Below are 24,816 nucleotides of genomic sequence, written 5' to 3'. Positions count from 1 at the left end.
TCACCAGCCCCTCTGTATTTCTGTGTACTTCCAAAGAGATAACATATAAAACACACTTGTAATGTCAGTCGCTGTTGTCAATAGACTAGCAGAGCTAGAAGTAAGTCAATCAATAAGCACTTATTGGGCACCTGCTGCATGCCAGACATTATTTTACTAGGTGCTGGAGACACAAAGACCAAATGAAAAGTGCCTGCCCTCAAGGAACCTCCTATTCTATAATGAGGCAGCATGGTGAAGTAGAAAGAACATTGACTCTGGCTTCAACTCTTATTCCCAAATGCTTATTATTTGTAAGAGGGATGGGAAAGCAACCATTTATTAAATGCATTACAAATATTATCTCATTGGATCTTGATCTCAACCCTGCCAGGTCAGTGCTGTTGTGATTCCCATTTTGTATGAGAGGAAACTGAGATCGACAAAGGTTAAGAAACTTGCCTAGAGTCTCCCAGCTAATAAGTGATAGAGGCTCGATTTGATCTCAAGTCTTTCATGCTCTAGACTGGATGGCCTAGGCACTGTGGCGCCACCTAGCTGCCTAGACATGACTTCGGGCCAATCACTTAGCCTTGCCAGATTTGTTCCAGAGACCCCTTCTAGCTCAAGAGCTCTGTGATTCTGATTCTGGTTTTACCCATTAGTGCATACAAAGTCATGGAGGTGGGGAGGCACTGGGATCTTGGGAATCAGAAAAGTTCTCCTGGAGGAGGTGATATCTGCACTGAGCTTTGAAGGAAAGTAGGAAGGAGGCCAGATGTGAGGCACTGCCTAGCCGAATGCTTGCAGTAGGGAGATGAATGGAAGGAGTATCCACAAAATCATTTTGTCTGGAATGGGTGAAGGAGAATCATGTATAATAATCCCAGCAAAGCCAGTTGGAACCAGGCCAATCTTTAAATGCCCAATACACACTATGCTCCTTCTTAAACTGGTTTACTTGAAGAATCAATACCTCATCTCCAACTTCCAAGTATTTGCATAGACTGTTCCCCATTTCCTGAGGGTACTGGATAGTGCAGTGGGTAGAACGCTGGCCCTGAAGTCAGGAGGACCTGAGTTCAAATATGACTTCAAATATTTACTAGCTGGGTGACCTAGGGCAAGTCATTTAATCCTGATTGACTCAAATCCAGGGACATCTCCAGTCGTCCCAATTCATATCTGGCCATTGGACCCAGGTGACTCCAGAGGAGAAAATAAGGCTTGTGACTTTGTATAGTACTACTTCTTTTAAATACAATTCACTTTCTTGTCATGGCATCACCTGGTGATGCCCTGTGGTCTTTGAGAATGAAGGACCAACATCATCATCAATCAATCCCTATTGTTGGAATGTACTGTCCTCCTCCCTGCCCTCTTGTGGATCTTCAATTCCTCCCAAGCTCAACTCATGCTCCTTCTCCCACAGGAAGTCTTTTCTGGTCATCTTAATGTTAGTCTCCTTTCCTTTCTCAAATATTAACAAACTTTTATGTTTACAGAGATTGTAAGCTCCTTGAGAACTCAAAGTCTTTTTAATTTTCTCTTTGCAATCCAAGCATCTGATGCCAGAGCTTTACATATAGCAGGGGTATAAATGTTCATTGGATTGAATTGAATTAAGTTGTAGAACTTTAAACAAGCCACCTTCATCTCTGGTTCTCAATCAAATGAGAAGATTTTGAGTTAGATGATCTCTAGGGTTCCTTCAGACTGTAATTCCTATCATCTTTCAGAGTAATAATAATGTTCAGTTTTTTCCAACTCTTTGTGATCCATTTGGGGTTTTCTTGGCAGAGATACTGGTTTGTCATTTCCCTCTCCAGCTCATTTCTACACATGAGAAAACAGAGGTAAAGAAGGTAAAATGACTTGTGTAGGGTCATATAGCTAATAAATATCTGAGGCCTGATTTGAACTCAGGAAGATGCATCTTCCTGACTCCAGATCTGGCACTCTATCCTCTACAATGCTCCCTAACTGCCCTAATAATAGTGAACAATAACAGCTAAAATTTATATAGTACCTACTATGTGCTAGTCCCTGTGCTAAGCACTTTACAACTATCTCATTTGACCTTCACAACTCTGGGAGATTGGGGCTGTTATTAATCCCATTTTTCAGTTGGGGAAACTGAGGCAAACAGAGATGAAGTTATTTGTCAGGGATCATACAGCTAGGGATTGTCTGAGGAGGGATTTGAATTCAGATTTTCTTGATTCATATGTGGGTGTCTCTGCATTTGGTGGCATGTGGAAAGGAGAATGAATGAGAGTTTGCATGCCTGTATAGCCAATGAGCTTGAGGGGATGTTTGAAGGTTAAACTGCCTACATTTGCCAGTGTTGTAATTATGAAGAGAATGGCATTTTGAAGTTTGGATAAAGCTTTAATTGAAGTCCTGGCTGCCACTAATTATGTTAAAAGGGGAATGCAATGGGCTTTTTATTAGTTAATGAGGATTTTTCATTTTGAGGCCTAATGGTCGTTAAATTAAAATGGTTTGTTTTCCCATGGTGGGGAGCCTAGCAGAAGCAGCCAGTCACCTGGGCTGAGAGGATGGTTGCCTGTTGAGACAAGTGTTGGGAGGCTAAGGCTAGGGAAGTGGGAAAGAGGAGGAGGTCCACAGGATCAGGGACCCATTGATAAGCAAATAAAATAACCTAGACAAAGACTTCAGATGTACCTCACTCTCCAGACAAATTTTCCCTGACAACCTGGTAGTATGGTTTAGTGAAAAGGGCATCGTATTCAGAATATGAAAATGTGTATTCAGATCTTGCCTTAGCTACTTAGGTGTGTGTGGACTTGGAAAAACTATCTTTTAAGTTGCTTAGACTCGGGGTCATTTTGGCTCTGGCAATCAGTGAGCCTAGGTTCTTTCTTATGACTAGATAGTAAGAATTTATTAAGTGTTTACTATGAGCCAGATACTGACCTAAGTTCTGGGGAAACAAAAAGAGGCCAAAAGAAGGCCCCTGCTCTCAAGGAGCTTACAGTCTAATGGGGTAGACGGCACGCAAATAGCTATATACAAACACAAGACACACCAGATAAAGTAAAGATGATAGAAAGAGCTAGCATTAAATGGGATCCAGCAAGGCTTCTCCTAGAAGATGGGATTTTAGGGGTGACTTGAAGGAAGTTGGGGAAACCATTGCTGCAATTCACATTCATTCCCTTTTGTTTGATCCTTTAGCACAACTGTGAAGTCCATTTTGTTGGAGCCTTGACTTCATTTACTCCTCTTGAATCATCTCTTGTTTCTATGAAGCCCTTATTCCTCCGTGGGGGAGGGAAGCCAATTGAGAGCAACCCACTGGTGAAGTAGGGGGTGTATACCCAAGCATGTGGGAACTCCCCTGCCCTTGAGGAGGGTGCTGGTGAGAACAATTTGTTTCAAGGTCCGAGAAGGTGCTCATGGAGTACTTTAGAACTTGGTCAAGGGCGGCTAGGTGGCTCAGTGGATAAAGCACCAGCCCTGGAGTCAGGAGTACCTGGGTTCAAATCCGGTCTCAGACACTTAATAATGACCTAGCTGTGTGGCCTTGGGCAAGCTACTTAACCCTGTTTGCCTTGCAAAAATCTAAAAAAAACCCCAAAAAACAAAGAACTTGGTCAAACATGGAAGACACCGAAGTTATCCCTTGCACCTGGGTCATCCTGACTTGTCTTGCCAATGACTCTGAAAGAGGGAGGGAGACTGATGACTTTGGGCAGCTCTGCTTTGCTTAAATCCTATTCACAAGCAAGTAAAAACATCTTCCAGGATGAAGAAGCTCCTGGCTGCATGATGGACAGATTCCACGGAGTCTAGCTGGGTTGGAAATAAAGAGATGGAGCCAACTAATAGAGCCCTCTTTCCAAGCTTATATTTAATCATTTTGTCTATAGATATAGTGATTTATTCTGTATATATTTTATGCGCTCTTGTTTATATTAGAATGTAAACTCATTTGAGTAGCACGCATCTCATTCTTGATACTTTGTCTCTAGTGTCTGATACATATTAGGCTCTTCAAAAATACTTGTTGATTGACCGGCCGTACAAATGGATTCCATGGGCTCTGCTAACTCTAAGTGCTGTGATAGCCACGATTCTTTGTTAGTGTTCAGAGAAATAGTATTTCATCAGTTCTTCCAGGTGACCTTCAGCAAGTACCATTAACCTCACCAGGTATCAGTTTTCCTACCTGTAGGTTGAGGGAGTTGTACTTGAGGTCCTTTTCAATACTTACATTATGTGATTGTTATGAGGAAGAGGCATTCTTTATGTAAGGTAAGAGGGTAAAATGAGGACCAATAGATAAAAACTACAGAGGCAGATTTCAATTCCACAAAACTGAACTTCAAATCAGGGCAGGGTGACCAAAGCTCTATCACTGGAGGTGGGGCATGATGGCATTATGTCTTTGTCCTAATACCTTCTGTCCTTTGTAGGCCCTCTATCTCAAGTCACTCCTCCCCTAGAGTCCACCTACTCCCACGAGGGTCTCTTTCCTTCCTGCCTTCCTCAAATTGTTGTAGATCAAGCTCACCAAAAGGGTCTCTTTTCTCTCCTCACCCTCCAATTACCAACCATTGCTCCCACTCTTACACTCAAGTAGCTTGGGGTCTCCTGACTCCTCTAGGGGGTTGTCTTTTGGACTAAATCCTATAGAGCACATTGTTATCTCTATTGCCCCTTCCCCCTGCCCAATTTCTTGAGAAGAGGGGGGAATAAAGTTTGAGGTCTGATTGCTACATATGAGGGTTCTCTGCAACAATTCCTCCTGCCCCTCCAACTTTGCCAAAGGCATCAAAATTCTCTTTATGACTTTGAAGAGAGTGGTCAATGATAATCAACAAACAGAATGAACTGAATTATGTAGGTAAGATTTGATCCCAAGACTTTTTCAAAATGATAAGTATTCCAAAAGAGTCTGGATCTGAGTTATATTTTTATCTTATTTTATTGTTATTCTTTGTTTTTAACATCACTTTCATTTAAAAAAACCTCCCCCCATCCAATACACCTTCCCTTGTAATAAAAAACAAAAAAGAAAGGGAAAGGGAATAGAAACTGATAACCTCAGCTAGGAAGAGAGAAGATGCAAATTTGGGTAACGCTAGGAGTGGGGAGAGAATGGGGGATTTTTATACCAGGGAAGGGAGGTTAGATGAGGATCCTCAATTTAGAGCTTAGAAAGAATCTTAGGGGTCATCTAGACCAATCCACTCAATTTTTTTTAAGTTTTTGCAAGGCAATGGGGTTAAGTGGCTTGCCCAAGGCCACACAGCTAGGTAATTATTAAAGTGTCTGAGGCCAGATTTGAACTCAGGTACTCCTGACTCCAGGGCCGGTGCTCTATCCACTGTGCCATCTAGCTGCCCCACAGCTAGGTAATTATTAAGTGTATGAGGTTGGATTTGAACTCAGGTACTCCTGACTCCAGGGCCGGTGCTCCATCCAGTGCGCCACCTAGCCACCCCTAAGGGGGATGGACTAGGCCAAAAGCCTACAGCACCCGGTATTCCCAGGCAATCTCCCATCCAAGTAATAACTAGGCCCGACCCTGCTTAGTTTCCAAGATCAGACGAGGTTGGGCGGATTCAGGGTGTTATGGCCGTAGACAAATTCACTCATTTTTCAGATGAGGAACCAATACACAGAGAGACCAAGCCAATTGATCATAATTAGTAGAAATGGCAGAACTGGGATACAAATACAGATCATCAACTCACAAACCAGGGCTCTTTCTTCGATAACCAGATGGTGACCTCTCAACCTATAGAGTGTAATTAAATTCATGATCAAAAATTATTTTTAAAAAAATCAGGTCCCTCCTAGCTCTGAGGTTCCATGTCTGTTCCTTTTTGCTGATTTTTTTTCAAACATTTCTCCTGTTCTCTGTGGATTCTCAGAAATAAAGCTTTCCTGAGTTTACGGAAACATCTATTTGGGTCCATGGCAAAGATAATGCAAAAGAGAAAGGAGGTGATGTGAGTAGTGTGGAGCAGCCATCACCCTGCCCATAAGCCTCAGGGACTCTCTCTATCATGTCTAAGATCCTTTGTCTGGCATCTAAAGCAGAGAATGTGAGTGAGTAGTGTGGGTCAGCCATCCCTGTGCCTGAATCTCAGAGATTCCCTAGCATGTCCAGGATCTTTTTTGGCATCTAAAGCTCTTGGTGGCCTTTCTCCTTCCCAGTCTTAGTCCATTTTGCTTACCTCCTGCTACTCTATGATCCAATTACTGTGCCTATTTTCAATTTCTCAAATTCATCATGCCTGAAATATTAAACTCTCTTGCTTTGACTTCTTCCAGACTTGGATTAAATCTCACCTTCTGCAGGAGACCTTTCCTGCTGTCTCACCATTCTTTATTAGACCCCAATGGCTAATGCTGTGCACTCTACTCTGCAGTCATTTTGTACATACCTAGTTATTTACATATAACCTTTCCACCTGACTATAAACTGATAGAGGGCAGGGATGCCTTTTGCTTTTCTTCATATTCTCCAATACTTAGCATAGCCCTGGCACATTGTAATCACATAATAACTTTGCTGGCCAGCCAGTTGTCTGACCACCAAGGAAAACTGCCTGCACAAGTTACCATTTTGAACACCTCTTTATTCCTTTCTAGCATCAGACTAGGTGAAAGCAATCTTTCCCTCTTCAAACTTCTTTAAAAAAATAATAGTATTTTATTATTTCCAATTACATATATAATTTTCAATATTCATTTTGAAAGATTTTGAGTTCCAAATTTGTCTCTTTGCCTCCCTTTCTCTCCCACCCCAAGACAGCAAGTAATCTGATATAAGTTATACATTTACAATCATGTTAAAATTTCCATCTTACCCATGTTGGGAAAGAAGAATCAGAACTAAAGAGAAAAATCACATCTCCTCAAACTTCTTTTTTTCTAGGCTTTTTTTTTACAAGGCAAATGGGGTTAAGTGGCTTGCCCAAGGCTACACAGCTAGGTAATTATTAAGTGTCTGACACCAGATTTGAACCCAGGTACTCCTGACTCCAAGGCCAGTGCTTTATCCACTATGCCACCTAGCTGCCCCCTTCCTCAAACTTCTTAAATCAGTATACATAGTTCTCCTTTGTCAAGGACTCCAAGATTTAATGTCTGATACTTATGCTTTTGTAACTATTACTATAAAATAACATTATATAATAATAATTACAGCAACATAAGTAATATATGATATAATGGTTTTATGTTATATAATTATACCATATATTATATAATTAATAAAAATAAGGAGTGACATATTAAGCTCTCTGAGGAAAGGGACTGTCTGTTGACTCTTTTTGTATCCCCAGCACTTAGGGCAATAGGCATTTAATAAATGTTTATTGATTCACTAACATTTATTTATATTAGCATTTTGTTTGTAAAGTATATTACAGACAGGGTGTCCCAAAAGTCTAATTGCAATTTTAAGTCTAAATTACATCTCTTTTGATCCTCACAAAAACCATGTGAGAGAAGTTCTAGGTTCTTAGTATTAGTCCCATTTTATGGATAAGGAAACAAATGTTGAGGTGAGAGGCAGCATGGGATGGAGGATAGAGCACTAGACTTGATGTCAGAAAGACATGGGATCAAATGTCTCTTCTGAAGCTTCCTATTTGGTTGATCCTAGGCAAATTAATGATTCAGATTCAGATTCCTCATTTGCACATTGAGGGGGTTGAAATTAATGACTTTTTAAAAAGCCCTTCCCATTTTAATGTCCTATGGGTGTTGTGTCTGAGGTAAGATTTGATCCCGAGTCTTTATGATTCCAATCCCACTATACTATGTAACTTTATGCGTCTTATCTTCTCCCCTTCCTTCAAATAGACTATAAGAGAAATAGCCTGGTATGGGACAGCCTTGGATCTGGAGTCAGGAAGACCTGAGTTCACATCCAGACTCATAGTAGCTATGTGACCCTGGGTCAAGTCACTTAACTTTTGTCTTCTTCAGCTTCCTCATTTGTAAAAAGGTTGTAGTAAAGATAAAATGAAATAATGCTTATAACCTGAAATAGAAGACTTACATCATATGAAATGCATTTGTGGTTGTTCAGGCATATCCGTCTCTTCATGATCCCATTTGGGGGTTTCTTGGCAAAGGAACTGGAGTAATTTATCATCTTCTTTTCCAGCTCATTTACAACTGAGGTAACCAGAGATCAATGACTTGCCCAGAGTCTCACAGTTAAGCTGGATTTGAACTCAGGTCTTTTTAACCATATAGATTCAGTCTCCTAACTATATAAATAAATACTAGCAATTGCTATCACTAGATGTTACCTGGTCTCCAGTCGCAGCTCCAGTATTTAATAACTGTGTAACCCTGAACAAGTCTCCTACCTGTCCCATATAAATATTAGTCATTTCTATCACTTCATATTCCCTGGTCTTCAGTATTTAATAGTTGTGTAACCTTGGACAGGTTAATTTCTCTGACTCTCAGGGACCCCATCTGTAAAATGCACACACATCCTATTTGCCACAGATTTTAGAAAAAATAATTTGTAAACCTTTGAAAGTCAGAGAAACATGAGCTGCTCCTCCTTGAGTGCAAGGACTCTGATATTTTTCCATCTTTGTATCTCCAGCTGTGCATACAGTAGGTATTCGATAAATACTTGTTGGATTTGATTTCTGGAGTTATCTCTAATCCACTTGGAGAGTCAATAGTTAAATGTTCAGTGGGAACAGTCACACCTCAGAAACTGGCAATCAATGACTACAAACCAGGGCTTGATTTATGGTTTTGTTGATTTTCTCTAGACTAAAGAAAGTGTTGATAATTCTGATTAAACTTTAAAGTGTGGGTACACCACAGCCCCTTCCCCTGGATGTTGAACATTGAGCGGCACCCTCTGGGGGCAATGCTGGCCCATAGTAGGTGCTTAACAGACATTTGATTGATTGGACAGCTTCTTAAAGCTTGACCTCAGTTCTCAGACTTTTCCCTGAACTGGGTTGATTCTCCAAATCATTAGCTGGTAGTCAGCTCTTTCCATCCCTGGGGACTGAGGGGGGTAGGTCAAAGATTCAACAACACCAATCAAAAAGGCTCTGATTTATATACATTTTGCTTTTTAAAGTAACATGTAACCATTTCATCCCAGCTCATTCCACTCCCTCACAGTTCCATCTTTACTCTCTCCCTCCCTCTCCTTCATCTCCTATCTATGTAATGCAATCCCTGGTTATCTCATCATAGTTACAAAGACAAAGGTTAAGAAAATACATTTAAAGCCCCTGCCCCTTTCAGTTTCCCCCAGTCTGGGCTTTTTAGATTTATCAAAACTAAGACAATTTCCTCTTTCCTCTCTTGTGCTTGATATTATTAAAGAATGTTCTGCTCTAGCCTTTTGTTTCCTAAACACAACATCCCTTCCATTTGTTTGGTTCTTCCTGATTTTCCCCACCCCCAAACTAGAGATCTCTTGGTATTCCCTCTCCCCTCACTACTTGATCAGATTGGAACCACTTTCGTTTGACCTTGCCAACTTGCAATGTCTGGGAGCTGATTGGGTGATCTGCCACCAGGAGGCTGAATGACCTTGGACCAAAGGCTCCTCCTTTCTGGACCTTAGATGGGGAAAGGGGCCTTAGCTGCTCTAAATCCTGGAGTCTTAAGATCTTTGAGCTCCCTACCAGCTCTAAAGTTCTGAAATTCAAAAGGGGAAGAAAGAGATGGGAGGAGGGAAAAGCCGAGAGAGAGAGAGAGAGAGAGAGAGAGAGAGAGAGAGAGAGAGAGAAGGAGGGAGGAAAGACAGAAAGAGACAGAGAGGGAAAAAGACAGACAGAGAGGGATAGAGACACGGGGGGGGGGGGGGGGGGGGGTGGGGGAGAGGCCTCTGGATCCCTGGGCAGGGACAAAGGGGAAGGTCAGTGGTCAGTGTCAGGGGCCCCTCTGTCTCCTTCCAGCTCTGCTGCCTGGATGATCTTGACCAGGTGTGTTGACCAGAGAATCAGACAGAGACAAAAGAGGGAGGGAAGGAAGGAGACAGAGAGAGGGAGAGGGAAGGTGGAAAGGAGAGAGAGAGAGAGAGAGAGAGAGAGAGAGAGAGAGAGAGAGAAAGAGATGGAGAGAGAGAGACAGGAAGAGATGGAGAGGGAGGGAGAATGAAAGAGAGAGAGACAGACAGACAGGGAAGGAGGGAGGGTAGGAATGAGAGACGAAGAAAGAGGGAAGAAGGGAAGGAGAGAGACAGAGAGAGGGGGAGGGAGAAAGAAAAGGAGAGCAGGAGGAAGAGAAAGAGAAAGACAGGGAGGGAGGGAAGAAAGAGACAGAGACAGAGATAGGGAGAGAGAGGGAAGGAGAAACAGAAAGACAGAAACAGAGAGGGAAGGAGAGACAAAAAGACAGAGTCCGAGAAGGAGGGAGGGAGGAAGGGAGAGGAGCAGGGAGAGAAAGAGATAGACAAGAGAGACAGAGAGGGAGACAGAAAGACACAGAGACAGAGGGAGGAGAGAGATTGTCAGAGACAGAGAGAGGGCGCCGGCCAGCCAGCGCCAGAGGACGGGAGGGAGGGAGGGAAGGAGGGAGGCAGAGAGGGGCTGGAGGGAGAGGAGCGCGGAGGAGCCAGGCGCCCGCGGCCGGCCAGGCAGACCCCTCCCGGTCTCCTCCCACCCCATTCATCACCCTCTCCAGTCTCCCCTTGTCTTCTCCCCCTCCCCCACCCGACGGGGGGAGGGGCGGTGTAAGTGATCAATAGTCAAGCCTTGTTGCAAAGAAAATATTCCCCGAAAGACATTAAAATGAAGTAAATAAAAGAGATAAAAATGGCAATCTCCAGCTAGCAACTTCTCCTCTCCTGATTAGGCGGGCGGCGCGGGGGGGCGCGGGGCCGTGCCAGCTGCCTCGGCGGCCGCGGCCCGATAAGCGGCTCCCGCAGCCTGCGCGGCGGAGATAAAGCGGCGGCCGGCGCGGGGCGGCCTGCAGCCAGCCTCCCCATCCATATTCATAGGCCGCCGAGCCGCCGCTGCGGAGAGAATAAATAGGGAGCCCCCCCCCCCCCAGCTCATTCACCGCTCGCAGCCGTTTCAATCCCGTGCAAAATACGGGCTTTGGGGAGGGGCACCCCGGCTCCTCTCTTCTCCCCTTCCTCTGGGGGCCCATTGTCTCCGGGGCGCCGGGCTCTCTCCTCGGGGCTGAACTTTCTGGGAGGGGGAGCGCCCCGCCCCCCGCGAGGCCTTCCGGACCCAAGGGGGAGGAGAGCGGGGTCTCCCCCATCTCCCTCCAGCTCTGCCTCCTGGATGAGCTTGACCAGGTGATTTCATCTTCTGATAACCCGATGGCACTCTGCCTTGGTATCCCCTCAAGACGCTTCGGCGGGGGCTGGGCTTTTAAAGAACATCGATGGACTGATAAAATCATTTCTAAGCGTGTGACCTTGGTCAGGTCAAGTTCCTCAGTCTCTCACAACTGTAAAACCATGACATTGGACTTGATGACGTCTAAGGTCCCTCCCAGCAGGAAATGCTACGGGGGATGGACTTGGAGGCTAGAGGAGCTGACATCTTCAGGCATTTACTAATTCTTGCCTAATCATAATAATGTTTGTCCTTCATTCTTTTTTTTTTTTAGTTTTTTGCAAGGCAATGGGGTTAAGTGACTTGCCCAAGGTCACACAACTAAGTCATTAGTAAGTGTCTGAGATTGGATTTGAACTCAGATCCTCCTGACTCCAGGGTTGGTGCTCCATCCATTGCACTCCCTAGCTGCCCCAGTCCTTCATTCTTGAAGAAGAGCACAACATCAGGGAGGTGATGCCATGACAAGCACATGAATTGGATTTGAGTGAGGGGTGGGCTGGGCTACATCCCCAGCCTCACTTTCTCCTCCAGAGCCACCTGGGTCCAGTGGCCAGATATGAATCAGGATGACTGGAGATGACCCTGGGATTCAAGGAGGCAAGCAAGGTTAAGTGACTTGCCCAAGGTCTCCCAGCTAGTAAATGTCTGAGACTAGATTAGAACTCCTACCCTCCTAACTCCATGGCCAGTGCTCTATTCACTGCACCACAGGGAAAGGAATAAATAGTTATTAAGCAGCTACACTGTGTTGAGATTATTTTACAAATATTTCATTTGAATCCCACAACAACCCTGTGAGGTAGGTGCTATTCTGATCTTTGTTTTATGGTTGAGACCTCCAACATTTGCTAACTTTTGCCTGGCCAAGACAGGGCAGGGTAGGGAGTGAATATTTATTAAGTAGTCACACTGTACTGAGATAATTTTACAGCATCTCATTCAATTCTTGCAACAACCCTGTGACATAGCTGCGATTCCAATTTTTGTTTTGTGGTTGGGGAAACTGAGACAGAAAAGTCAAATGATTTGCCCAGAATAACCCAGCTACCAATTGTCTGAGGCCTGATTTGAACTCATCTTCCTGACTGCAGATCCAGGCCTCCTGCCACTGTACCACCACTGCAGCACTTCACTGCAAGTCAGGGGCAAGTAGGTGGTGTAGTGGATAGAGCACTGGACTTAGAGTCAGGAGGGTGGGAGTTCAAATCCAGTTTTAGACCCTTAACTCTTATTTGCTGTGTGACCTCGGGCAAGTTACTTAATCCTGATTGCCTCATATTTAGGACCATCTCAGTCGTCCTGGTTCATCTCTGGCTGAAGAACCTAGATGGTTCTGCAGAAGAAAGTGAGCTGGTGACCCAGCACAGCACCCCTTCACTCCAATCCAGTTCACAACTTTGTCCTGGCATCACCTCCCTGATATCATGGCCTTTTTCAAAAATGATGGACAAACACTATTATTCACTGCAAGTAAACCCCTCTAAACCTTTTTTTAATCTGTAAAATGGGGATAATGATACTACCTACCCTGCCAAGGCTGTTATGAAATCATGCATTTAAATGTTCTTCAAACTTAAAATCCATGATATGAATGCTAAGATATTATTATGATAATCTTTGATCCTGTGACCTGAAGTTCTTATATTCCATCTGCAGGTAAATCCCCTGCTCTCTCTCCCAACTTTCAGCGTCACCAAGGCAACATGGCAGGTCTGGCACTGGCTGCCTGGCAACATCTCTTCTCCCTGTTCCCCTTTCTTCTTTCTTCTCCTCTTGTCACAACCCAGAGCACAATAGAAAGAGCTCTTGATGCCACACTTCTTCCTAACTATGTGGTCAAGGCCTAAGATAAAGGACTTCATCTTGGTCATCTGTAAAATGGGATAATAACATTGATCTAATCACCTCTTTGGATTGTTGTGAGGATCAGGTGAGAAGTAAACAAGGAGGGAATAAAGGAAGGAGAGAAAGAAGAAAGGAAACAAGGAAAGACCGAAGGAAGGGAGATAGGGAGGAAGAGAGAAAGGAAGGAAGGAAGGAGGGAGGGAAGGAAAGAGGGAGGGAGGAAGAGAGATAAGGAAGAATGGAAGAAGAAAAGGCAAGAGGAAAGGAGGAAGAAAGGGAGGGGAAGGAAGTAAAGAAGGGAGAAGAGAGGAAGGGAGGGAAGGGGAAAGAAGAAAGGAATGAATGGAGGGAGAAAATGAGTAAGGAAAGAACAGGGAGAGGGGGAAGGGGGAAGGAAGGAAAGAAGAAGGGAAGGAGGGAGAGGGAAGGAAGACAGGATGAAGACAGAGAGGAGGGAGAAAAGGAGTAAGGGAAGGGGGCAGCTAGGTGGCGTAATGGATAAAGCACCAGCCTTGGAGTCAGGAGTACCTGGGTTCAAATCTGGTCTCAGACACTTAATAATTACCTAGCTGTGTGGCCTTGGGCAAGCCACTTAACCCCATTTGCCTTGCAAAAACTAAAAAAAAAAAAGGAGTAAGGGAAGAACAGAAGGAGAAAGGAAAGGAAGAAGGAAGGGGGAGAAAGGGAGGAGGAATGAAAGATGGAAGGGAGGGAGGGAAGGAGTGAGGGAGGGAGGAAGAAAGGGAGGGAAGGAAGGAATGAAAAGAGGAAGGGGAGAAAAGAAAGAACAAAGGGAGAGAGGAAAGAAGGGAGGAAGAAAGGAAGGGAAGAAGGAAGGGAGGGAGGGAAGAAACAGAGGTAAGGAGAAAAGGAGGAAAAGAAGAAAGGGATGAGGGAGAAAAGGAAGGAGAATGAGAAAAAAAGAGGGAAGAAAGGGAGAAGGAAAGAAGTGAGGGAGGAAGGAAGGAAAGAAGGGGAAAGTATATATTGAGTGTTTACCATGAGCAAAGCCTTGTGCCAAGCTCTGAGGATAGAGATAGAAAAATCAGACTGTCCCCATTCCCAAGAAACTCAGAGGCAAACTGTTGCACAGATGGAAAGTATTAAATAAACAGAAGGGCTTCTAGTTTATTCTTCCCCTTCTTCCATGAGACCACAAGTATTCACTGAGCCCAACCCAACCCTCTACTAGGCACTGTGAAGAATGGAAGAGTATCAAGAGGAACTGTGGCGCCTGTCCTCAGAACTAACCTACAGAATAATTATCCCAGGATGACAGGATGTAGAGCTGGATGAAAACTCAGGGATGCTCAAAACTACCCCCCCCCCAAATATTACAGACAGGCAAACTGAGACCTGGAGAAGAGTGACTCACCAAGCTCATTCATACATAACAGAGAGATAGAATTCCAACCCAGGTTTTGAATGATGACAAATCATGTGATACTGACTCCAAAGGAAATAGGGATTAAGAAAGGGGAGTGGTCTGTATGGGCTAAAATAGTTGAGAATGGCTACAGGATTCTTAGCTGGGCCTTCGATGTTGGGTGTGGAGAACTGGTGGGGGTAGGGGGAAGGGACAGAGATATGAATTCAATAAATACACATATTAACCTCAGCCTTTCTGAATTTTTGCATCTATAAAATGGTGGTTGAGAGAACAAAATGAAATAATATTTCTAAAAGGGTTTGAGAACCTTATCATGCTTTAAAAATGCTAAATATTATTGTTGCTTTTATTAAGCTCCTTCTGTATACAAAGTGCTGAAGTAAGTTTGGGGAATATAGATGAGACCATTTGACAGATGAGATCATTTCCAGTCCTCATAGAGAATTCAGTCTAGTAAGGAGTAGTGGTAGTGATGATAATGACACAAATATGGATAACCTTTATAACAAATATTAGTTGATAAGTGCGTTAAAGAGATGTAAGGAAAAGAGATCTGTGAAGTATAAGGCCAGCAAGTTATTAATAAAAGGATAGTTATTAAGTTGGCTTTCGGACCAAAGAAAATCATTATGGAGGGCTCACAATTTATATACTCTTCCAAGGAAGGGAGGGAGGGAGGGAGGGAGGGAGGGAGAGAGAGAGAGAGAGAGAGAGAGAGAGAGAGAGAGAGAGAGAGAGAGAGAGAGAGAGAGAGGAAAAAGCACATCCAATCAATACTTTGAAAAAATTCAACACATATGTAACTGATGTCACCCCATCATCATGTCATCCCGGGACAGAGAAAATATGTCAGCGTCAGAATACCCCCTGCTATAGCAGACCACTACTAGCCTTGAACTATCTAAACAAAAGGGTCTGTCTCCACCAAGCTTGACTAGAAGACAATGAGTTTCCCTACCTTAAATTAAATTCCTTGCAAGGTTGAATAGAGTCTGACCAAGATCAAGGGAAGCCAATTCAATCTCATTATCAGTAATGTCCTGAAGAAAAACTAACCATTTAAAATATGGAATGTAAGGAAGGGGAGAGCTTCTGAATCTCCCCAAGATATTAGCTATTAATTATCATTTCTCACATCATTTAACTACCCTGGGCTTTAATCGCTTCAACTGTAAAATGAAGGAGCTAACCACATTGACACATTTCCAGTGTGGGAAGTAAAATTGTTCCACCTACAATCAAAGAGACTAAGGCAGAGTTCTGAACAAATGGCACTTTATAAAGGGTCCATGATTCCCTCTCAAGCTGATATACCCCCTTCACCCCCTCAGAACCTTGTATTTATAGTTTGATAAAGAAATATGCAAAAGAGGCATGGCAGAATCTCATTGGTTGATATATGGCACATAAGCTAAAAGAAGTAAAAATAATAGGGCAGCATGGTTAAGTGAAGCAAGGAATATCTCCACTGACTAGATGGTCATAAGATGGATGGGATCCTTTTTAGGTTAGGCAGAATGAAAGGTTACAAGCTATACATACACTCAAAAATATGTTAGGGAGAGGGGGGCGTTTCTTTCCATGCCATCACGCATGCTTGCTTTGGTCATGGAATTTGAGCAAAACAGGATGGAGATATCATTGACAGCATTCTTGGGGTTGCACAAGTGGGTCTTAGAACTTGGAAAACAAGTAATGAACATTACATTAAAATCTTAGACCCACTATAAGAATCTAGCTATTCCTGTATGATTTATGTAGACTAGCAAACTGATTAAGATGGATTGGAATAGAATAGGGACCCAAATGAATTATTTCTCACATAAGTTCTAAATCAATTAGACCTCCTTTAATGTACTTCCCCTCCTTGACCCTTAGCCAGTGTTACCATTGTTACCATTAATATCTATTGGTTGGATGAGAAAATAACTGATGACAAAAAGCTATTCAATTCAGAAATGCAATTGAATCATATTACAACAGTACCTACATCTATTTGAAATATAATCATATATATGTGAGTCATATTCAGTTTATTTATTCTTATTTACTTATTTTTTATTTACTTTTTCTTAAAAAATCAGTTGTTAATGATACCTTTAGTCTTTTTTATCATCACATTTTCCTCAACATTCTTTCTCCTTCCCTTTCCAAAGAGCCATTTCATGTAACAAAATAGTATTTTTAAAAATAAAGAAAGGGGGTGGCTAGGTGGTACACTGGATAGAACATTGGCCCTGGAGTCAGGAGTATCTGAGTTCAAATCTGGTCTCAGACGTCTAATAATTGCCTAGCTGTGTGGCCTTGGGCAAGCCATTTAACTCCATTTGCCTTGCAAAAAAAAAACTTAAAAAAATAAGGAAGAAAAAAGGAAGAGAAAGAAATAATGAAAGGAAGGAAGGAAAGAAGAAAGGGAGGGAGGGAGGGGGGATGAAGGGGGGAGAGAGAGAAGGAAAAGTACATCTAATCAATACTCTGAAAAAATCCATGTGTACATGTGTAACATGCCACACCTATGACACTCCCACCTACTGAAATCAGTGACTGGGGCTGTCCTCTCACATCTCTTCTTTCCAGTCATGACTTTTTCTTAACGTGACTTTTCTTTTTATTTACTGTATTGCTTGCTTATTTATAATGCCATCATGCTAGAAATTCTGTTGGAGTGAGGTAAAGGGTAAAATGATCATGATTGTTGTAACAGTCAGTAGGTTGTGAAAAAGAGTGCTGACCCTTGGATGAAGAAGATATGAGTTCAAGTCTCATCTCTGCCATGGTTTGGCTGTGGGACTCTGAACCTCTTCATTACTGGAACTTTCTAAGCCTCCAAGTGGCAAAGTAGATGCTGCCCTGCTTTGGTAGAGAGTTCCTTCCCTGGAAACTCCCTACAGTGGATGAAATTACTAAGCTAGCTCTTAAAAATGTTGCTGTAGATATTTCTCTAATACCTAAAGATTTGCAAACATTATTTTACTTAATCATGATAATTTGAACTTTTATTATTACTACTCTGTAGTCCCTCTCTCACCACTTCTCCATCCTTATCCCCTGTACCCAGGTTGGGCATCATGGGAAAAGATAATTGTTAAGGTGTCTGCCAGCTCTAAGGATTATGTTTTCAATCTTGTTGACTCTGGTAAGTGAGCCAATCAGTGACAAGTATTACCCTAAAAATTGGAAATAAGAAGAAAGGCAAAAACATAATCCCTGTTTTTAATAGCAGCAGAGCTATGCTGGAGCCAGCTCGAACCAGCTTTTGGAGCCAATCATTAAATTTTCAGTGTGAGCATTTACACTTCAAACATTACAAATTAAGACTTGATTTATTGTTATGTTGATTGTGTAGACTTTAGAAAGTGATGAAAAAAAGTTAGTAGGGCAGATCATTTAAAAATATGTCTTTTGTTCATTTCCTACCTCCCCCTACTCTTTCACTGTTAAATATTTACCCCCCACATTCTATTGTGGGTGAGACAACATTCAAACAACTATGCACTTAAATTATCTATCTGGATACAAATCTATAAATGTATAGCTATCTACATATCTATAAATTTCTCTATATCTGAATAGATATAAACGTTATAGGGATCAAATGAAAAGAATACGACAGAAATACTATGTGTAGATAGTCTTTCTATTTATGTATTACATATATGTGGAAAGATAACTACACAGATAAGTGCTAGAGATAGGCATTAGATGAATAGATGGTTAGCTAGGTAGATGACTAGATAGGATGAACAGATGATGGATGGATGAGGGATGGATGGATGGATGGGTGGATAGGTGGATGAATGGATGGATGGAAAGATAGAGAAAGATGACAGATAATGAAATTTGGAGAAAATCTCAGGGGGAAGGCACTAAATTTAAGAAGGACTGAGAAAGACTTCTTGTTGAGATTGGGATGATAACTGAGAAATGAAGGAAGCCAGCTAAGCCAAGAGGAGGAGATGAAAAGAGAATTCCTGGCATGAGGAGCAATCACTGAAAACATTTGGAATTTGGAAATAGATTGTTGAATGTGAGGAATAACAAAGAATCATAGTATTCATGAATCATAGAATACTTGAAGGAGAGGAAGATGTAAGAAGATTGAGAATGTAGGAAGGGGGCATGTTAAGAAGGTTTTGAAGCAACAAGTTTCCTATTTCTTCAGGAAATAGAGAGGCAGTGTTGGCACAGTGGAAAGAATGCTGCATTTGGCATCAGAAGGGACCTGCGTTCAAATTCTAGCTTTGTGTGAAGTTTACTAGCTAACTTCTCTTGAGTCTCATTTCCTCAACTGTAAAACTTATTCTTTCACCTGCAACTCTTACCTCAAAGGGCCAGTGGAGAGAATGAGGATTTTGGAAGCAGAAGACATGCTTACTATCATGGACATTATATTTGACCATTGGATCTCTGTGTTCTCAATTGTAAAATAAGGGAATTGGCTCAGAAGTCCTCAAAGGTCTCTCTCAGGGGGCAGCTAGGTGGTGAAGTGGATAGAGCACCAGCCCTGAAGTCAGGAGGACCTGAGTTCAAATGTGACCTCAGACACTTAATAATTGTGTAGTTGTATGACCTTGGACAAGTCACTTAACCCCATTGCCTTAAGTAAATTAAAAAGAAATTTTTTAAAGTCTCTCTCAGATCTGGTTAATGATCCCTTAATTCCTCCTAAGAACCTTCTATTTGCCTGCCTTTAATACATTGCAAGTCTTTCTGACCAAGTTGTCTCTCTATTCCTACAACATTTATATGAGGTAGATGGGACTTTTCTTATCTCCCTTTGAGGAATTGTAAAACTGGCCAGGATAGTGGCCTAAGCTTGCACAGGGAATCAATAACAGAGTCAGGGTTCTCTTCTATCCTTTTTGCATTGGTGCCATGTCTCCAAAACTAAGCTTCGCAGGCATATTGACTTAGGAAGGAGGGAAGAATAACAAATATTTACTGAATTCCTACTATGTGCTAAATACATTACAAATATCTCTGACCCTAAGTTCCGGTGCTTGGTTTTCCTTAGGTAGGGAACAGACCTTTCCCCATACTAGCCCTGCCTCCTCAGCATCTCCCAGAGCCACCCAGTGGCCATCCCAGCTCCTCCCTTCCCAGATTGAGCCTCCTGCCTTCCATTCATTGACTACATTAATGATTTTCTTGCGAGAAACCGAGTTGCTTAAATAGCCCCTTTAATTGCCCCCTTTTGATGTATCTCTGTACATACCAGCTTTACTCATAAGAGTGACACAGTCATTAACCAAAGCACTTAACGAAATTAACTATTAATGAGCTTTCTGAAAATGGAGCCTGTCTTAGGGCTGTCTCTTGGGGAAGGATTCCTCTTAGGACACTAGTGACCTGCCTTCAGCCAAGAGGGCCTATTGATTTATTTTTATCCAAGTGGGGATGGGTTTGCACGTGGTCTCTCAGTTTATTAGTTTGTGACCAATGGTAAAGATTTACCAGATAAGCTGGTTAGGGTTTAGGGTTCTGCACACAACCAGTCCATTAACATTTTTTAAATACTTATAATGTGCCAGACATTGTGCTAACTCAGCTCTGAAGATGCAAAAAGAGGCAAAAAAAAGTAGTCTAGGGAACAGAGTTCACTAGGTAGAAAAATAACTGGTTCTTCTGGAGAATGAACATATTTTGGATCTTGGTCTCATCCATCTGCTTTCTTCAGAAATAGATGATAGATAGATGGATAGATAGATAGATGATAGATAGATGGATAGATAGATAGATGATAGATCAACAAAGGTTTTGTTTTATTCATTTCCCAATTGCATGCAAAGATAGTTTTCAACGTTCATCCTTTTGCAAGCTTTTGAGTTCCACATTTTTTTTACCACCCTCTCTTTTCTCTCCCCTCCCCATAGCAGGTTGTACATGGACAATCAGGTTTAACATATTTCAATAATGGGATACTGTGAAAGAGGAATTAGAACTAACGGGTGAAAAACTGAGAAACATAAAACAAGTTTTAAAAAGTGGAAATGGTAGCTATGATCTGCATCCATACTCCATAGTTTTTTCCCCTCTGGATGTCAGCCATCTACTTTCTCTAGAAATTCCAAGGTCCACAGAGCTCTGACACGTTTTCTGGTCTAATGTCATTCCAACTTTGACACTCCATGTTCTAAAGTCTTTCTAGCTCTGACAGATTCTCTGTTGTATTGATATTCCAGCTCTGACATTCTATGTTCTAAGGTCCCTCACAGCTCTGACATATTCTATGTTCTAATGATATTCTAACTCTGACATTCCTCAGATAGTGAAGAACACATTCCTTCTAATTCACCCAGGTGAAGCTGTTTCCTGCTTCTCTCCCTAAACTCCATCAGAAAAAAAAAAGAGAATAGACCATGGAGTTAAGAGCCTTGAGTTGTAATTCTTGTTTTGCCATCCTTTGTGTGATTTTGGGCACAATCTCAGCCTCTCTCCCAGAAAGGCTTCTTCTATAAAAGATCCACCACATGACTATTGAGTTGATATTCCTCAAACATAGTCCTTTCTCTCCCTTTCTCAAAAATCTTTTGTGCTCTTTATTGAATCTAAGGGGGAAAATGCAAAATCCTTAACTTGTCACTTAGAACTCTGCCACAATCTGACTCTCACCTACCTTCCCAGCCTTATTTCTTGCTTATTTCTTGGCACACTTTCCATTCCAGTCAAACCATTCCAGTCAAAGCCATTGACTTGCTCTGACTTTTCACAGAGGACTAGAGTGCACAGATCCTTCCTCAGCCCTTCATTGTCCTCCATCCTTTTTCATTCTTCATTCCTTCTCCCCTCTGCTTTCCTCAAAGCCCACTCTGGCCTCCTCATGAAGTCCTTTTCTTTTTGCCCCTTCCTCCCTTCAGCTTCTTCCTATGTATTTACTTAACTGTGTATGTTATCATTACTCCAACCAACACGTAAGTTCCTTAAATTCAGGGGCTGTTTTATTTTTGTTGTTCACCCCAACTATTCCTTGGACACTATTTTTGGCTTGTATCTTTGACTTTATTTATATATATATATATAGAAACTTTGCTTGCATAAACTCTTTCCAGTTGGTATGTATCAGAAGGAGACCTCAACCCAGGTGTTTTTGACCTGGGTCTTTCTAATGTCATTCCAACTTTCTGAGTGCTCTATCCACTACATCATTCAGCTTCTCATTGAACAAATTATTGGCTGTTGTTAGATGTTCTCTAAGGGTCCTTCTTGAATTTGATAACAAACAATAAATAATAAATAATAAACTTATGTTTTAAGGTCTGACATTTTATACTAAGACTCTTCTCAATTCTGACATTCTAGGTTTCAAGGTACCTCCTAGTTCTGACATATTTTCTGTTCTAACGTCATTCCAGCTCTGATAGTCTATGTTCTAAGGTCCCTCACAGCTCTGACATGTTCTATATTCTAATGAGATTCCAACTTTGACATTCTATGTTCTAAGTTCCTTCAGAGCTCTGAAATGTTTTCTGTTCTAATGTCATTCCAACTTTGACATTCTATGTTCTAAGTTTCTTCAGAGCTCTGAAATGTTTTCTGTTCTAATGTCATTCCAACTTTGACATTCTATGTTCTAAAGTCTTTCTAGCTCTGACAGATTCTCTGTTGTATTGATATTCCAGCTCTGACATTCTATGTTCTAAGGTCCCTCACAGCTCTGACATATTCTATGTCCTAATGATATTCCAACTCTGACATTCTATATTCTAAAGCCCTTCAGAACTCTGACATGTTTTCTGTTCTAATGTCATTCCAACTTTGACTTCCTATGTTCTAAGGTCCCTCACAGCTCTGATATGTTCTATGTCCTAATGTCCTTCCACTTCTGACATCCTACATTTTAATTCCTTTCCAACTCTAATACTCAATGTTCTACAAGTCCTTCCAGCATCCACTTAACACTGGGTCTGAAACAGAGACTGTCTCACTTGGGAAAGCTTTCTCCTGGTGAGGCTGGGTTGATGTGTGACCATTTGCCCCCAGTCAGTCATTTTCCTCCAGAACCAAGGCCAAATTGTCTTGGATTCTTCAAGAAACTGGTCTCTAGAGGACTATTTACTAAGCAAAAGGTAGAAATGAGATGGTCTTGGATCAGGAAATTCACTGGGGAAAGCTTAAAAATGCAATTAAATTTAAAATAATTAAATCCAATTAAAAAATAACCATGGAGGGAATATGAGGAAACCCCAACTCATTGTTTCCCAGTAGTAGAGCTGCAGGCAGGGTGTCCTTGTCTTTGATTCACTGCCTTTTCACTCCCTCTGTGGACTCTGTGGATTCTACTTTTAAGGAACAACCTCAACAGAGTTTTCCTTCTCACAAAGGTAATCTCCAAAGCATCCCCCTCCATTTTTGCTTTGGAAGCCCCTTCATGAGTCATGGGAGCCATGGGACCACATTAATCCCAAATCCATGCATCAGTTCTCAAGGCAATTGATAAGTGAGAGCAGTTTGTTTTGGGGGTTTTCTTTTACAGTTCAGAATCCTTTTCTGCCCATTCTGGACTCTCTTCCCCAGTGCCCTCCAGATCTCCCACAAAATTTGCTTTCTAGGAAGGATGTTGGATCATAGGATTTAAAGCTAAAATCTATCATTTTATTTTAAGACAAAGTAAGGCTACAATCACTTTTTATATATACCTTGACACTGTGTATTAAGCCCTCGGGATATAAAAACAAGCAAAAAAGAAATATAGACTATGCCCTCAAGTAACTTATATTTTAAGGAGGAAAGACAGCACCCAAAAGGTGGAGATACTTGGTCAATGAAATATGTTTTGAAGTTTGGTAATTCATCTGGGAGGGGAATAAAGTTTGGTGGGCCTGGGCCTTTCTCCAAAATGGTAGCCTTAGGAAGAGCTCACCAATGAGAGGAGAGAAGAGAGCCAAAAAAGTAGAGGGCTATTCCAGGGAGAAGAGATACCAGTAGCAGAGGGTGAGGCATATTTTAAAATATGATTTATTGATGCATTTTACCTTTACAATAGCCAGCCAGTCATTTCTAAGGGGCAAAGACCTACCTCTCACTTGCCCTTCACCCAAATTAATTCCTCTCACATAGGGAAGCTATTGTCATTTATCCTTGGAAGGGGATCATGCCATGGGGGAGATGATGCCTTGACAAGCATGTGAATTAGATTTAAGTAAAGGGGAGCTGTGCAAAGTCATCAACCTCATTTTCTCCTCTGGAGTCATCTGGGTCCAATGGTAAGATATAGATCAAGACATCTGGAGATGACCACGGATGCATTGGGAGACCCTGACCTTTTTTCAATGGGGCAGCTAAGCGGCACAGTGAATTGCACTGAACCTGGGCGGAAGAAGACCTGAGTTCAACTCCAGTCTTAGATTCTTCATTAGCTGTGTGATGTTGGGCAAGTTGCTTAATCTCTGTCTTTTTTTTTTCATTAATAAAATGGAGATTATAAATAGCGTCTACCTCCCAAATATGAGATAATATATGAAGCATTAAGAAAGTACCCAGCACATAGTAACCATTATTGTTCTTGCTGTTATGTGACAAAGTAATATACAATAGTGACATGTCTGATAATGGAAATTTTAACAAAGTTGAAATTCTAGGCTAAAGAAATAAAACTCCAAAGAGGGAATTGCAGGTTTCAATCTGCCAATGGATAGATGAGTTAGAGGAAGGAAGGAGGGAATAAATATTTATATAGTGCCTGCTATGTGTTAAGGGCTTTACAAATCTTATCTTATTTGATTCTCACAACAACCCTGGGAGGTAGGTACTGTATTTATCCCCATTTTATAGTTGAGGAAGTTGAGGCAGATAGAGATTAAGTGCCCTGCCCAGGGTCATCCGGCTAACAAACATCTGAGGATGGTTTTACACTCAGATCTCCCTGACTTCAGGTCCAACTCTTTAATCCCTACACTGATGACAATATTGTGGAGGTTGATGGGGCCTTCCCTATGCTACTTCTAAGACAAAATAATGTTTGTCCTTCATTCTCAAAGATCACAACATCAGGGAGGTGATGCCATGACAAGTACATGAATTGGATTTGAGTGAAGGGGTGCTGTGCTAAGTCCCCAGCTTCACTTTCTCCTTCAGAGTCATCTGAATCCGGTGGTCAGATATAATTTAGGATGACTGGAGAGGTCCTTGGATGTGAGGTAATCAGGGCTGAGTGACTTGCCCAAGGTCACACGGCTAGTAAATGTCTGAGGTTGGATTCCAACTCCCATCCAACTGACTCCTAGGCTAGTGCTCCATCCACTGTGCCATCTAGCTGGTAGGAGAGTGTGACTGTTT

The 24,816-nt window shown here is 42.0% G+C and overlaps 1 pseudogene; it reads right to left on the bottom strand.

The window, feature by feature from the left end:
• Positions 1-5,476: 5,476 nt before the first annotated feature.
• Positions 5,477-5,595, bottom strand: LOC141510290 (5S ribosomal RNA; annotated as a pseudogene).
• Positions 5,596-24,816: the final 19,221 nt, after the last annotated feature.

This window comes from Macrotis lagotis, chromosome 1 (genome assembly GCF_037893015.1).
Source record: "Macrotis lagotis isolate mMagLag1 chromosome 1, bilby.v1.9.chrom.fasta, whole genome shotgun sequence".
Lineage (NCBI taxonomy): Eukaryota > Metazoa > Chordata > Mammalia > Peramelemorphia > Peramelidae > Macrotis > Macrotis lagotis.
The sequence above is the reverse complement of the archived record's forward strand: the minus strand, read 5'-3'. Positions and strand labels throughout refer to the sequence as shown.